Raw genomic sequence first — 15099 nt, 5'->3', positions numbered from 1 at the left:
TCAGAACTTTTCCATGCTGGTTTCTAATTTGTAAATTGGTTATTTTTGGTAAACTTACCACTTTATTTTCACAAAGGATTTCAAGACATGACAATCAGGTTTAATAGATTAGTTTTAAAATAATAACCACTGAAAGTTGAAGTTTAACATTGTTTTCTTCTGTTCGGGACATAAAACCACTGAGGAAAGTAATTTAATCTATTTTAGTATATCCCGTGTCCTCAGTTTAGTGCATGTCGTATTACTCCATTACTATTGAAAAATGATTAAGTGTTCGGTTTTGTTACAGTAGTCCCGCTATGTATTCCCTTCGAAGAGTGAGAGCACCCTTCAAAGGCGCGCCCCTTTGTCAGTCAAAATGTGGATGGCTTGGCAGATGTCACCGATAATGACCATGCATCAGAACCCTAGTCTTCTACTTCAAACTATGGAACAACGAATAGAATATTAGGAATCACACTAACTCAAGTTTTCTTTGTTTCAAGATCATCCTCGGTGGAAAAAGCCGAGTCTTGTCACTATCAACAAGGCATAAAAGGTAACAAGGACTAAGATGTGTTCGTTTGTTTACTGAAAAATCCAATGACGTTTCCTTAACCTCAATCTACCTGTGCATCGGTGGTAGGTCTTACATCCTGTAACGTAGATCTCATAAAATATAAAGCCTTAAAGTTTCGAACCCCAAGACCAAGATCTAGAAACTTTTCAAAGTGCTAAAATCCCAGAATTAGAAGAATGAAGTCTTAACCATTTGCAACCTTAAATTTTGAAGATCGGCATTGCACATATTTTTACTAGTTTTGGAGCATGAAAACTTCTCACTTCTAATCGTCTCTTCAATCACCCCCTTTATGTACGGAATATTTAATTTTAAAAGAAACAACATGGACCTTGAATTTGAATTTATCTAAACCCAGAATCATATAATTTTCTAAGCATGAAATCTTTTAAAATGTAAGCTTCAGAATTTTTATTTTTCCTCGATCTATATCCAAGACCTTGAAATGTTTTATGGCAAGATGTAATTCTCTTATAATTTCCTCCATAATACCATAGAGGTAACTCTAAGACCAGAAGGTCCCGGTATTCTCTTCGGTCCCAAGCTAATCGATGCACCCCTCGAAACAAAGGAAATCCACGAACCCCTCATTTTATCTGTCAAACTTTCATAGCGAATCAAAACAAACATAGTGTAGTACTATAATTTCGACTAAAATGGGGGTACGTTAATCGATTTACTTGAGACCAATAGGCTAGTCATGTAGTGTGCCAATTTTAAATCGTTAGTTTCGACCGGTTGATACTAATCTTGAAAATCTTCTGCAGAACACTCTGAATTCACTCTGCAATGCTCTTCAGATTATTAATAGTTCTTAAATTCCTAGAAAAATACTCCTGAAAAAAAACACTTGGAGTACTCCTCAGCATGCACCTAGCATTCCCATGGAACTACCATTGGAATTCCTTTTTAGTTCTTCTCATAATTTTCTCGGAGCCCTCTTTTGCATTTTCTAAAAATTATCACTGGAATATCCTTGGAATACTCCTCACAATTCCTTAGACAATTTTCCTCGAAATAATGTAAGAGCTATCCTCGGAATTCAGGATTAAATTCCCTTCGAATTTTCCTTGAAATTACCTTAATTTTTTTCTTAACACTCATAAGAAGAATTATTTTCAATATTATTGCTCTTAAAAATAAAAACCTAAAATTAAATTTATTCCATCCTATTTTTTATTGAAATCTGGATGTTAATCATCTTAAAGTTAATTTGCATTTTAAATAAAAATGCATTTTTTTTAAATAATGTTTCAGGAAAGCTAGCCCGCTTTTATTCATAATTTTTAATTAAAAGTTTTCAATGGCTGAACCATTTATGCATTAGTATAATTGTGTGGCAAGTACAATCATATCTATGCCCAGGTAAGTCGAAAAATTATCCAACCCGAAAGATTCCTAGATTGTATTATATCCCTTAATACGACCCATTAAGCGGCGAATAACGGCTTCGTCCACTTTTTTGGCTATTTATCTCACCAATTTTTCATCGGAGCTTCCGTTTTGATGATTGTACCTTTTACCTTCAGTTTCCTCTTCATAATTGCCCAGTAGTTTGCAATGGGCCTGAAGTGGGGAAAATTGGGCGCATTGAGGGTTTTCGGAGCAAACTGTACTCCGTTGTCATTGTACCATTGTTGTACTTCCCGGTTCTAGGCCCAAGTGTCACCTAGTCCCCGGACCATCGTGTGACTGGATGATGGGCAGGATTCGCTTCTGGGGACATTCTTACCATACCTCCGAGTTCATCATTTTCTCAGTGACGAAAACCTTTGTCTTCTGACCGCAGCTGTAAATTTCCTGGCAGGTCATATATTTGCGTGCGAATTTATCCGCAAAAACAAATTTGAATCTACCAGGGACACCTCCTCGGTCTTTACATAGGTTTCATCATCCATACTTATGCACCCACCGGACTTGGTCAGTAGGTTGTTATACAGCTTTCGAGCACGGGTTCTAGCTACACAGCAAAAAATAAATTTTAATATTACATCCAAGAGGATGTACTTAAATCATATCGAAAATCTCATGTAATTTTTATGGCCACAAAAATAAACAAATGCAGCGCTGTAATAAGCAAAAGAGTTTGTGGGCCAAGGTTAATCCGTGAAAAATACTAAAGGAATCGAATTTTAAAGGTGCAAACCCCAATTGTGAAGAAGAATTTTAAGTTTATTCCAAGTATAATTTCAAGGGCATCTCAAAAGTATTTTTGGATAATTTTAAGGAGAATTCAATGTGAATTTTCAGAAGAATTTGAAGAAGAACTCCAAGATAATTCTGAGTAATTTTTTTAGACAATTCTGAGGTAAATTGCATGAAAATTCTAATAATGGTTAGGTCAGGTTTTCTTGATTAGGGAGGAAAAATCATTCAAAATTTAAAAAAAATGGAAGTGAATTCTTAGAAAAAGTTTGAAATTCGTAGAGAATAAGCATGAATTTCTAAATTATTTATTTGAGTATTATAGAGAGAATTTTTGAACAGTTATAAAAAAAATTTCAGAGAGTATCTCTAATTTATTATATAAGAATTCTGAAAAGATCTCTATGAAGGGAAATGAGGGGGAGCTGCTTGAGAACAATCAAATAAAATCCTGTAAAGTTTTTAGTGAATTTTCATAGACAAATGTTGAAGACTTTGAACGTAGTTCAAGATCCAGGAAAAATGCAGCTGTCTTAGTAATAACCCATTTAACCTAGTGATCTCTTCAGTTCAGTCGCATTTGGTTTTATGCTTAATTTAATGTATATAAAAAAAACCGGAAAATTTCAAAATTCCAGGGAAAACCGAAGAACAATTAGGAAATTGCTAATCGGAATTTGCTGGTCACCGTGAGTCGAATAATCAAGTTCACCCCGCTGATCAGCTTTCTCTCGTTATACGCGTTTCTATGCTAAGAAATATTTGCTCGAGTAGAATTGTTGTTGTTGTGATTGATATGTAATATTGAATGATACTGTTTTTGTACAAACATAAATTGTACAATAAAAAACAGACTTGCACTTACTATACAGAACAAATCGCAAACTGTAGCCACCACGGCACAGTGCAAAGTGGGGCTACTCCATACAAGAACCGGTCGTATTTTTTTTGTTCAAATTCGTAACCAACATACTTTTTAAGCAATTTGATGCTCCTGAGTCCACATTTTGCGTTCAGTGATGTATTAAAAATCAAATATTTTAGGGTGGTTCCAACATTCTTATTATAAACGTTCTAGATCAAGTCATGATGATGATGATGATGATGGTCCCACATCTCACCCCTACACAGGTTTGAGCTGGACGATTTATCTTTAAGATAATTAAGTATGACATTTTAATTAGGTTAGCAAACAAAAACATCCACCTCTTAGTTCGCCATTTTTTCCAAGCAAAATATTCATCAGTATTACAAGCGATGAAGAGTTAATGAACAATCAACAAAGCATCCTATACACTAGCAACCGCGCAATCTGATGCTATCATAATTTTCAGCAATGTCAGGAATGCTCACGATCCCCCGACTTTCAGCCAGAAAACTCACTACTACTTCAAGATATCTTCCAAATAAACTTCAAAGTTGCATTTTGGTTATCAAATGTTAAATTCAGTCCTCTATATTCGTAAAACGCGCGCGAGGCTTAAACCTTTGTAGACCATTTTTATTAACTGCTTCTATTAAATAAAATATCAAAAATCCATCATCACCATCGTGGCGAACAAAATAGTTTGTGCAGTGCTACAAAAATTATTGAAAATTCGTTATGACAGCTATGCATACAAAATAATTCGTTAGAGATAACTTCGTCAAGATTCATAATTTGTCAATTCATAAAGAAAAAAAATATCACTTAATAACTGTTCAAAACACAGTTTTAACGTGTGAAATGCACTGTTCTGCTTAAATTCTGCTAGTGTTGTTGCGCATTTAATAATTCTAGGCATCGAATTGAAAACATTAATTCCTTTGAAATACAATGAATTTTGTGAAGCACAGGTTAAGAAATGTGGTGTTCTTATTGCAACCGCGTTTCTAGTATTATATCTATGAAAATCACTTCCTTTTTTAATTCGATCACGCAAACCATTAAATACTTAAAAAACGGACAACATTATTAAAATATACAATTCTTTGCATCACCGAAAACCATTGTATCAACCAGAACCATAAAATGCGCAACTTTGTCGAAGAAACCTTCCTTGTAGGACGCTCCGTTCAAAAGATAGATTCGACCGCCACTTATTCGATAGGAATACAAACTAATCAGAAACCACCAAAAGCTGGCTCTTTGTAAACCAAACAACTTTGTCGAAGACTGCAAATCCGTAGGATGCATACCCACGGAACTAGAGGTTTTGGCCGCGCTACCGAGATCGTTGCCCCACTGTGCACCGCTAGCGGTAATTCCCAATACCCAGCAAACTGATAGTATCCTTCCCCATCACATCACCACTCGGTGGTTGTCCAACTGAATCAACTCGCGAACTCACTATTGCGCATGTCCTGCCAAGACAGTCACTGCTTGCAGTTAGCAAAGGTGCAATTTTGTGGCGGGAGAGATTTCCATCTCTTTTCTTGCCCTTTGATTTGCCGTATCGTTCGAAAGGATAACCCGCTCTATCATCGCGTCGATGACGATAACGCAACGATGAATTGAAGATTGTCCTAGGCTACTGTGCATTCAATTCCAAACCGCATAGTAGTAAGCCTAAAGGATCAGTTCTAGTTTGGCAACCGGAATCGGCAGTTCTGCCAATTTGACACGCGATTACGATCTCTGAGTGATCTAGAATTACACAATTTAGGTGTGTAGTGTCATCGCTTATTACTCTGCCTCTTAATTGTCACGGGTGACAAAAGTTGTGTTGACGCTTTTTCGGGATTTGCTTTTGTCGTATAAGTACAACGGTAGAAAGGAAACAGGACAAAAGCGGTTTATTTCCAAGCATTTACAAAGCATTTGTTGTGACGGAACCAATCCGGAGAAAGTGATACGGCTCAGTGCGTGTGAGATGCTTGATTTAACTTGAGAAGGAATTGTTGCATCACTGGTGGGTATAATTGGATGAAATTATCGTGTTGATGATTTTTGAACCTTCAAAGAAGACAGTTATTGACAACTGTGCAACGTTATGGTCATTCATTAATAAAAAAAAGATGGATCAAATATTAGCATAGGTATTAGGCATTAACTGTATTTAGTAGTAATCAAGAGTGTTTGTTGATGCAATATGTTTGTGGATAACCTTCAAAAGATGTGTTTCTAGGTTCATCAGCAGATTTCATCTCACTATTTTACTTGTTACAATCGTGTTATAATTTTCATAACTGTCGTGTATTAGTTCTTGTAAGTATTAACAATTTCACTTATATGTTTGGCCACTCCGGTATTGTGGAGCTACAAATCATGGAGGCCATGTTGTAACAAGACAGATTTGTTATAAGTTTTTTTGGACGGCGTTGGTGATTGAGTTGTAAGCTTGACTGCTTTCTCACCCTAGTGTGTCTAACCTCAATCCCAGCTTTGGAATTTTTCTGAGGCGAAAAAATCTCTGGTCACGTCTTCCTGCGAAACGGAAGTAAAGCCGTTGGTCTCGGCATATGTGTTAATGTATTTGATTGCCGCCGGTGATTAATCGTCAATTGGCAATCGACGCTCGTCGGTGATTGGCACTCGCTTGCGGAACAGAGAACAAAGTCAAATAAAATTATAAAATTTATATTTTTTAATTCTGTTGTAAAACTAAATACCAATATGTGAAATTGACGAGTTTTCCAGAAAAAAAACCTTGATCAATTTGAGAAGAAGTTTAATGACAAAAAATAAGACCTCCGGCTTAAAAATTCAGTATTCACTGTGCCACTTTTTCCCTAGAGCAAATCCTGAACCCCTATCCCATTGCTAAATCCCTTCCCTCATTCCACCGAGGGTACGAAAACAAATGTTCCATCCCACTTTTTACTGTTCCCCTTCTCATATTATTTATAATAACAACATGAATAACAAGAGCCTCGGCCTCGCAGTCTGCACACTCGCCGTAGAAAACGAATTCAAGACACTCGTAATTCGTAAGGCCATTATATCGCATTTCAATTGTAGTTCCCATTTTTGATATGGCGACGTATCGCTTTCGATTCCTTGTTCAAGTGTTTTAATGCTAAATTGCAGCAACTGCTCCTGCTGGTGTGCATGAGAGTTTTATTAAATTTTAATTTTTCCATGGTGGACTTATAATTTTTAATATCAATAGAATTGCATCTGTTGTTTGAATCGTTAAAATCCTCCTAAATTGCAAAAGACATGCTGGTATATCGCTCAAAATTATTTGTTATCTACATTTGGAAAGCAAACAATTTGTTAGAACGTTGTTGGTAAACGCCACATTATTTTAAAAAAAATGTTAATTTTTTTTAGACTTGTTATTTTAAGCCAGAATTAGACCAATATAGGGTAAACCACCGTATGTTAAAAGGAAACCCGTAATTGAAGCCTGTGAAGCATGCACTCAGTGAAACACATCTTGTTCATAATTTTCTGCATCTGCTACAGCAGTGTTTGTCGGCTACCTGAATTCGAAAGAAAAGAACAAACAAGACTATACATTGGTCGGACTTGGAGGATTAAATTTCATTACAAGGCCGTGAAATAACGACTTCGAATTAAGAACTCTCAACTCAGCTCGCTCGATTGTTGCGTGCTTCTAATAATTTTCACAAGATCTTGTTGTGCGAATAACAATCATGACGCGTTCGAAATGTGTTTCTTCAAAAGCAAGCAGCATATATGAAACAAACTACATGGCCAATGAGATCAACCCAAACTTGAGTTTAGTTTACTCATAAATCGCAAAAAGTGCAGGAACTCAGTTTTGAGTAAATTTGCCTGATGTTTTTCCATTCTCGTCAATTTTCCTCATTTTTCCGGAAGATTTTTGAGGTTTTCCACAGGAAAATACGAGGCAAATATACTCATCGCTGAGTTCCTGCTCTTTCTGCGGTTATGAGTAAACTGAACTCAAATGTGGGTTGATCTCATTGGCCGTGTACAATGTAGCTGATCACTTTCACACACCAACCTATTTCAGCCATTTTGTTTTGTTATTTTATCGAACTACCAGTTGACAAGTCTTCATCAAAAGCTACTCTTCTTTTTCGTGGCTATGATGTACCTGTTGGAACTTTACACCTGTCTCAGCTTTCTGGCCAGATTGGGGTTTTATAAGCCTATCATGATGACAGTTTTCATGTCGATAATTATTATAACATGATATAACGTCTGAACAAGACATAAGCCATTATATAAGCGTTTGCTCATTGTGATGCGAGCACATCAAGCCTATTACCAAGGAAAACTGATAAGCTTACAGACCGAAAATACCCTCGAACGAACCGGGAATCGAACCCATCGCCTCCAGTAAGGCCATGCCGTACCCTGACCAAGTAGCCTAATAGAGGCCCCCACCAAGTCATTATTGAATGCGATTTCCACCTGTCCATAAATGGCTATATTGTCCAAATTTGATTGTTTGCATTTCAACACCGAACATCATCGTGTTTCGTTCGTTTCACTTCTAAATAATTTTGTTTGTCTTGCTTTTTCCTTCACCCACGTGGTTCGTTATGCATGGTGATGATTGTGATGGCGAAACAATTAGCAACATGATTTCGGCTAATGCTGAACAATTTGCACATTTGGCAGCAGTCACGATTTTCACCTGCGACCTTTTCGAGAGCAGGCGGTTCGATGGTTTTCAACGTTGACCGTGCTTTTCGCCCATATCTTGAGCGCAATGTTTGCTTTGGAAAAAACCCGCTTATGAAAACATTCAGCATCTGGTGCCTTCTTGAGAGAAAATGATGTTTGTTATTTTCGAGGTTATTTCGCCATAATGGTGCTGTTTTGTGCGATGCGTGGGATATATGCAAAATTAATAACGTGTAGCATTTCTACATTGGTTTGAACAGAAGATTGAGATACCGGGTAATGAACTATTTGCAATGAATAATGCCTTTCGAAGAACTGAAATAATGATATAAATCAAGGAAAACCGGTAATTCAACTGAGATTTTAAAAGTAACCGGGAACGCCGGGAATTCTCCAGGGGAAAATAATCAAACCACCTCTAATATACTTTAACTTATAACTTATAATTTATGTTCTTATACATGTTTTAAGAGAATTGATTAATTTGTTTTCAATTCCCTCAAATAGCCTTTGAAATTATTCATTGGTCAATCTCCAACAATCCACCAATCAAAGTGGTTCATGCGTTACTCTAAATTGCATTAATTTATCATTCTGATGGATTGATTGAATCGTCAAATGATTACAAAGTTTTATTCGGTTGAAAGTCATTCGATGCCATTTGAATAACTTTCAGGGTTTGGATGATCGTCGTTCGTAGTGATTTATTGTGATGGAAGGAGCTCGGTGGCCTAGTAGCGATCGTTTATGCTTTTTGAGCAGAAATTTGTGGGTTAAATCACAGGTTCCTTTTTTTCTTTGGTAGAAGAGAACGCTACTGATGGAGCATGGTCAAAGCTGTATGACTTATGCTCGATCCGGGTTCGAAATCATACTTTACTCATTCATTTTAATAGCTTTATGTAATCGTGCTTTAACGGTCGTCAGTTGTCGGTTTGCTGTGATACTCGGTGGCGATAGATTTTGCTTACTGAGCAGAAGATTGTGAGCTCAATCCCACGCAACATAACATTACTGAGTTAATAGGGTATCATTATTAGCTTATCAGCCTCTAAAAGATCGCATCGTTTTCCAAAGTGAATCCAGATTTGATTTACGCATCCCACTAATAAAAACGTCCATTCCGTGACAGTCGTGGAGATGCATAGACACTCAGTTTAAAGCATTTCTGACTAACATCATACTCCCTGACCTTGTTGACCTTGAAAGTACTGATTCGCCAGATTTTGCACACTGAGAATGGATTGCTAACCCTAAGGTCTATAAAGCCCCGTAGCGTGGGTAGAGCACCTTTTTGTGGTACGTTACGGGATGTAAGATCCATCACCAATTCCTGATCCTGACTACTTCAAACTAGCGGAACAGTATTTTTCAGTAATCCAAGGAACACATCTTAGTCCTTGTTACTTCTTATGCCTTGTTGATAGTGACAAGACTCGGCTTTGTTCACCGAGGATGATCTTGAAACAAGGAAAAAATGAGTTAGTTTGTCTTCATCTATGTGATTCCTAATCTTCTAACCGTCCCTAGTTTGAAGTGGTTAAGGCTAGGGTTCTGATGCATGTTTATTATCGGTGTCATTCCTTAATTTTGAAAAATAATCAAACCATCCCTAACATACTTTAGCTTATAACTTATAATTTATTGTCTTATTCATTTTTGAAGCGAATCGATTAATTTATTCTTTTTTTTTTTTTTTTTTTTTTAAACTCTTTATTTGTTCCAAATTCAAAATAAATTACATTTCATTTTAACCTAGGTGCTCCAGTTACTGCAGTAACGTACCAGCCTTAATTGTTATGATATATATCTAAGTGTTTTTACATTGTTCATGTCTTGGCAATTCAGTATTTTAAACAGGTTTTTTAACCTGCATGTCAGTATAACAATTGATATCTTAAAACTAAAAACTAAAACTAAATCTTATCTAAGTATAAAGGGAATTAATCGTTGCAATTGAGGATTGCAACGATTTTTGCCTGAAATTATTCATTATTTTGTTGGACATTTGTGCTAAAGTCTCAACATTCGAAATTCTATGTACTTCGGTTGTACTGTACCAGGGAGGCAACTTCAAAATCATTTTCAGAATTTTGTTCTGAATCCTTTGAAGTGCTTTTTTCCTGGTAGTGCAGCAACTAGACCATATTGGTACAGCGTAAAGCATGGCCGGTCTAAAAACTTGTTTAAATATTAGAAGTTTATTCGTCAGGCAAAGTTTGGATTTCCTGTTTATAAGAGGATACAAACATTTAATATATTTGTTACATTTGGCTTGAATGCCCTCAATGTGATCTTTAAAAGTTAATTTTTGGTCAAGTATTAATCCAAGATATTTCACTTGGTTTGACCAGGAAATTGGAACTCCGTTCATAGTGACTATGTGACTATTACTAGGTTTCAAAAACGAAGCTCTAGGCTTATGTGGAAATATTATAAGTTGAGTTTTGGAAGCGTTGGGAGAAATCTTCCATTTTTGTAAATAAGAAGAGAAAATATCTAAACTTTTCTGCAGTCTGCTGCAAATAACACGAAGACTTCTTCCTTTAGCGGAAATGCCTGTGTCATCAGCGAACAAAGATTTGTGGCAACCCTGAGGCAAATCAGGGAGGTCCGAAGTGAAAATGTTATACAATATAGGCCCAAGAATGCTACCCTGAGGAACTCCTGCCCTAACAGGTAGTCGATTAGATTTGGAATTTTGATAATTTACTTGAAGAGTTCTGTCAGTTAAATAATTTTGAACTAATTTCATAATATAAAGTGGAAAATTAAACTTTTTCAATTTAGCAATCAAACCTTCATGCCAAACACTGTCGAATGCTTTTTCTATGTCTAGAAGAGCAACTCCAGTTGAGTGGCCTTCAGATTTGTTTGAACGAATTAAATTGGTAACTCTTAAGAGTTGATGAGTAGTTGAATGCCCATGGCGAAATCCAAACTGCTCATCTGCAAAAATTGAGTTCGTATTGATGTGAAGCATCATTCTATTCAAAATTATCTTTTCAAAAAGTTTACTTATTGAAGAAAGCAAACTTATTGGACGGTAGCTAGAAGCTTCAGCTGGATTTTTATCCGGCTTCAAAATTGGAACAACTTTTGCATTTTTCCATTTATCAGGAAAGTATGCCAAATGGAAACATCTGTTAAATAATTGTACCAAGAAAGACAAGGTACTCTCTGGGAGTTTTTTGATGAGGATATAGAAAATTCCATCATCACCTGGAGCTTTCATATTTTGAAAATTTTTAGTTATAGACCTTACTTCGTCCAAATCAGTCCCCAGGAATCATCAAAAATATTTTCCCGAGAGAAAATATTCAGAAAATCCCGAGCAACCTGATTCTCAATAGGACTAGTAAGACCCAAACTGAAATTATGGGAACTCTCGAATTGCTTAGCAAGTTTCTGAGCTTTTTCCAAATTTGTGATCAAAATTTTACCACCTTCTTTAAGGGCTGGAATAGGCTTTTGAGGTTTTTTCAAAATTTTTGTGAGTTTCCAAAAGGGTTTGGAACTCGGGTCTAATTTAGAAATATTATTTTCAAAAGTTTTGTTCCTCAGGGCAGAGAATCGCTTTTTAATTTGTTTTTGCAAATCCCGCCAGATAACTTTCATGGCAGGATCGCGTGTTCTTTGATATTGTCTCCTACGGACATTTTTAAGACGGATCAAGAGCTGAAGATCATCGTCTATTATAATTGAATCGAATTTAACCTCGCATTTTGGTACTGAGGCAGCTCTTGCTTCAACTATAGAAGTAGTCAGAGATTCAAGAGCATAATTAATTTCATCTTTGGTTTGCAAAGGAATGTTTGGATCGAAGTTATATTCCATAAATGTTCGATACTGCTCCCAATCAGCTCTATGGTAATTGAAAGTAGAGCTGTTGGGATTACAAATTATTTCTTGGGATATTTCAAAAGTTACTGGAAGGTGATCAGAACCGAAGTCAGCATGGGTAACCAATTGGCTACAAAGTTGACATGAATCAGTTAAGACCAAATCAATAGTGGAGGGATTTCTTGCAGAAGAAAAGCATGTTGGGCTGTTTGGATATTGAATAGTGTAATAACCTGCAGAACAATCATCAAACAGAATATTACCATTGGAATTGCTTTGAGCATTATTCCATGAGCGGTGTTTTGCATTAAAATCACCAATAATGAAGAATTTAGACCTATGACGGGTAAGTTTCTGGAGGTCACCCTTGAGAAAATTCTTTTGCTGGCCTACGCATTGGAATGGCAAATAGGCAGCTATAAACGTAAGTTGTCCAAATTTTGTTTCAACAGAAACCCCCAAAGTTTCAAAAACTTTGGTTTCAAATGAAGAAAGAATTTTATGTTTGATTCGTCTATGAATAATGATGGCAACGCCACCACAGGGTCCATCAAGACGATCATTTCTATAAATCAAGTAATTTGCGTCCTTCTTAACCTTATGGGCAGGTTTAAGGAACGTTTCAGTTATAACGGCAATATGCACGTTATGAACTCTTAAAAAGTTAAATAGCTCGTCTTCATTATCTTTAAGAGATCGAGCATTCCAATTTACAATATTTAATGCTTTAAAATCCATTACTGAATTTTAAAGTCATGACAATATTATTTGCAAATTTTACTCCAGTTTGAATAGCATCAAACATGGAGTTAGATTTAAGCATATCAGAAATCATGTCAATTAATGAATTCTGTAAAAATTCCATTTTGGGGGCAGTAATGCTTCCTAAGTCAAAATTGTCAAAATTTCCGTTAGAACGTTGGTTAGTATTTTGATTTCTACCCGCTGCAATAGCAGCATAGGTAGCTCCATTAACTCGCTGAACATTGTTAGCAGCGAGGGGAGTAGGTACAGATGAAACATTTGAAGCAGGGGAGATATTTGTACCTACGGGTACGAATGTAGAATTTGTTCCTCGCTGACCGTTGTTAACAGCAGAGGAATTTGTACCTGGTCGGAAACGTGGAGCGTTTCCTACCTGACGGTTAGAACGAGATTGTAGGATCGCTTTGCGAGTCTTACATTCCCAAAAATTGGATTTGTGGTTTTCACCACAATTTGAACATTTAAATTTCTTAGGATCTTCCTTCACAGGACAGTCGTCCTTTGCGTGAGAGGAATCACCACAATTCATGCATTTAGCTGGCATGTAGCAATTTTTAGTTCCGTGACCCCATCCCTGGCACTTACGGCACTGGGTGAGGTTTTGGAAATTTCCTCCAGTCTTCCTGAAGTGTTCCCACTTCACTCGGACATGGAGCATAAGGCTAGCTTTTTCTAAGGCCTTAAGGTTGTTTAGTTCGCTAGACTTGAAGTGAACTAAATAAAAATCATTAGAAATCCCGTTGCGCGAATCGCCAGGACGGGATTTCATTTTCATTTTGATTACTTGGAGTGGCACAACTCCAAGTAATTTTGCCAGTTCATCTTTGATCTGATCCAGGGATTCACCACTGGGCAGTCCTTTCATGACAACCTTGAACACACGTTCAGTTTTGGTGTCGTAAGTAAAAAATTTGTGCTTCTTCTCTGTAAGATACTTGAGAAGACATTTAAATCCGTCCAAGGTTTCAGCCAATACACGGCATTCACCCCGACGTCCAATTTGTAGTGAAAACTTAACTTTCACGAAATTCAAAAGTTCCATGCGAAGAGCATGGAAATCGGTAGTGGTTATCACAATAGGGGGAATCTTTTCCTTCTTGGCATTAAGCCGGGAAAGTTTACTAGAATTTTTCTTGGATGATGGATCATTCTCATCATCCGTGAGCAAATCAAATTGATTACTCAAATTAATTTCATCAGAAGGGGGGTCAAGAGTTTGCCCCTTTCTTTTGCGTTTAGGCGCCATGGCGGCAGTAAATTTTTATCCAAATCGACTTCCAAGCAGATTACTATAAGAATCTGAAGGATCGAAGAGGAATTTTCCAAATCGATATCCAAGAAGGATTACCTCGGGTAGGGTCCAAACAAGGATCGAAGAGGAATAAGAGTTGAACAAGGTAGAAAATTTTTACAGGTTGAGCACTGAAAAGTGCTGTTGAAATTTGTTGTAGCTTTAGGTAGTAGTAACACTTCCTTCAGCAAAAAGCAAATAGATCCGCACGGCAAGAGAGCACGATGCGGACTGGATTAATTTATTCTTAATTCCCTTAAATAGCCTTTGAAATTTTGGTGGTTCACCTTTCAATGTAATTTTAAAGATTTGTTGGCTATTTTTCCACTTAAAGGTTATTTATTAGTTATTTATTGATTTTCCCTCCCCTTGGCTAGTTTTTAACCTGGACGTTGGTGGGCGGGCCTAATCTTATGCTTCATAGTGGAGCGTTGGAGACGGTTGGTTTAGGTCCGGCATCGTTGGCTAATGCCGTGGCAGAATAGCGTCATGAGCATGCGATGAGGATTACTGAGCTTCCCCTATCTGATGAACCATTGCATGAGAGAACCAAAGTTCTAGCCTGAAGTGATAGTATCACACTTATTACTCCTTTGTTTGATAGCCGCGTCGTAGTACGCTTGCGTATAGGCACTGACGTTGGGTGCGATACTGGCGGGTTTTGCCGCAAATTACTCTTATTTTATTTATTTTTACGCAGATAGAATTATTTGGGTTTGCAAGGGAATTATACTATTGAAATATTTCAGAAAGTGCCCAACAGTGCTCCTTCTATTTGCGTGACAAGCTTTCATTGTTGTTTTCATTGAAGTATTACTCAGAAAACAATGTTAAACACCATTTTTGTACATGGTATTGTAATTATTCTTATATGTGCTTCATTTTGATTTGGGATAAGTGTTTGAACTATGGCTCGGGATTTCCACTGTGGCGTGCTTCTATTGTGACATA

General features: G+C 36.8%; 2 protein-coding genes across 8 annotated transcripts in view; one reads left to right on the top strand and one right to left on the bottom strand.

Annotated features, from left to right (window-relative positions):
* The window catches only part of LOC135704222 (cytoplasmic 60S subunit biogenesis factor ZNF622), a 530133-nt gene that overhangs the window by 458526 nt on the left and 56508 nt on the right, over positions 1-15099 (bottom strand). The window lies entirely within an intron of this gene.
* The window catches only part of Axn (protein axin), an 80141-nt gene that overhangs the window by 21090 nt on the left and 43952 nt on the right, over positions 1-15099 (top strand). Inside the window, exon 1 of one of the 7 annotated variants that reach the window (XM_065225658.1) lies at positions 5501-5595. The exons of the other annotated variants lie outside the window; for them this stretch is intronic. The gene's annotated coding sequence lies outside the window, so the exon portion shown is untranslated. Of the gene's footprint in view, positions 1-5500; positions 5596-15099 lie in introns of those variants that run through there. 7 annotated transcript variants of the gene reach the window in all.

Source organism: Ochlerotatus camptorhynchus, unplaced genomic scaffold (genome assembly GCF_037179485.1).
Source record: "Ochlerotatus camptorhynchus isolate MF236.1 unplaced genomic scaffold, CSIRO-AGI_Acam_v1.1 ptg000232l, whole genome shotgun sequence".
Lineage (NCBI taxonomy): Eukaryota > Metazoa > Arthropoda > Insecta > Diptera > Culicidae > Ochlerotatus > Ochlerotatus camptorhynchus.
Note: the sequence above shows the minus strand (reverse complement) of the source record. Positions and strands in the feature narration are given on the sequence as shown.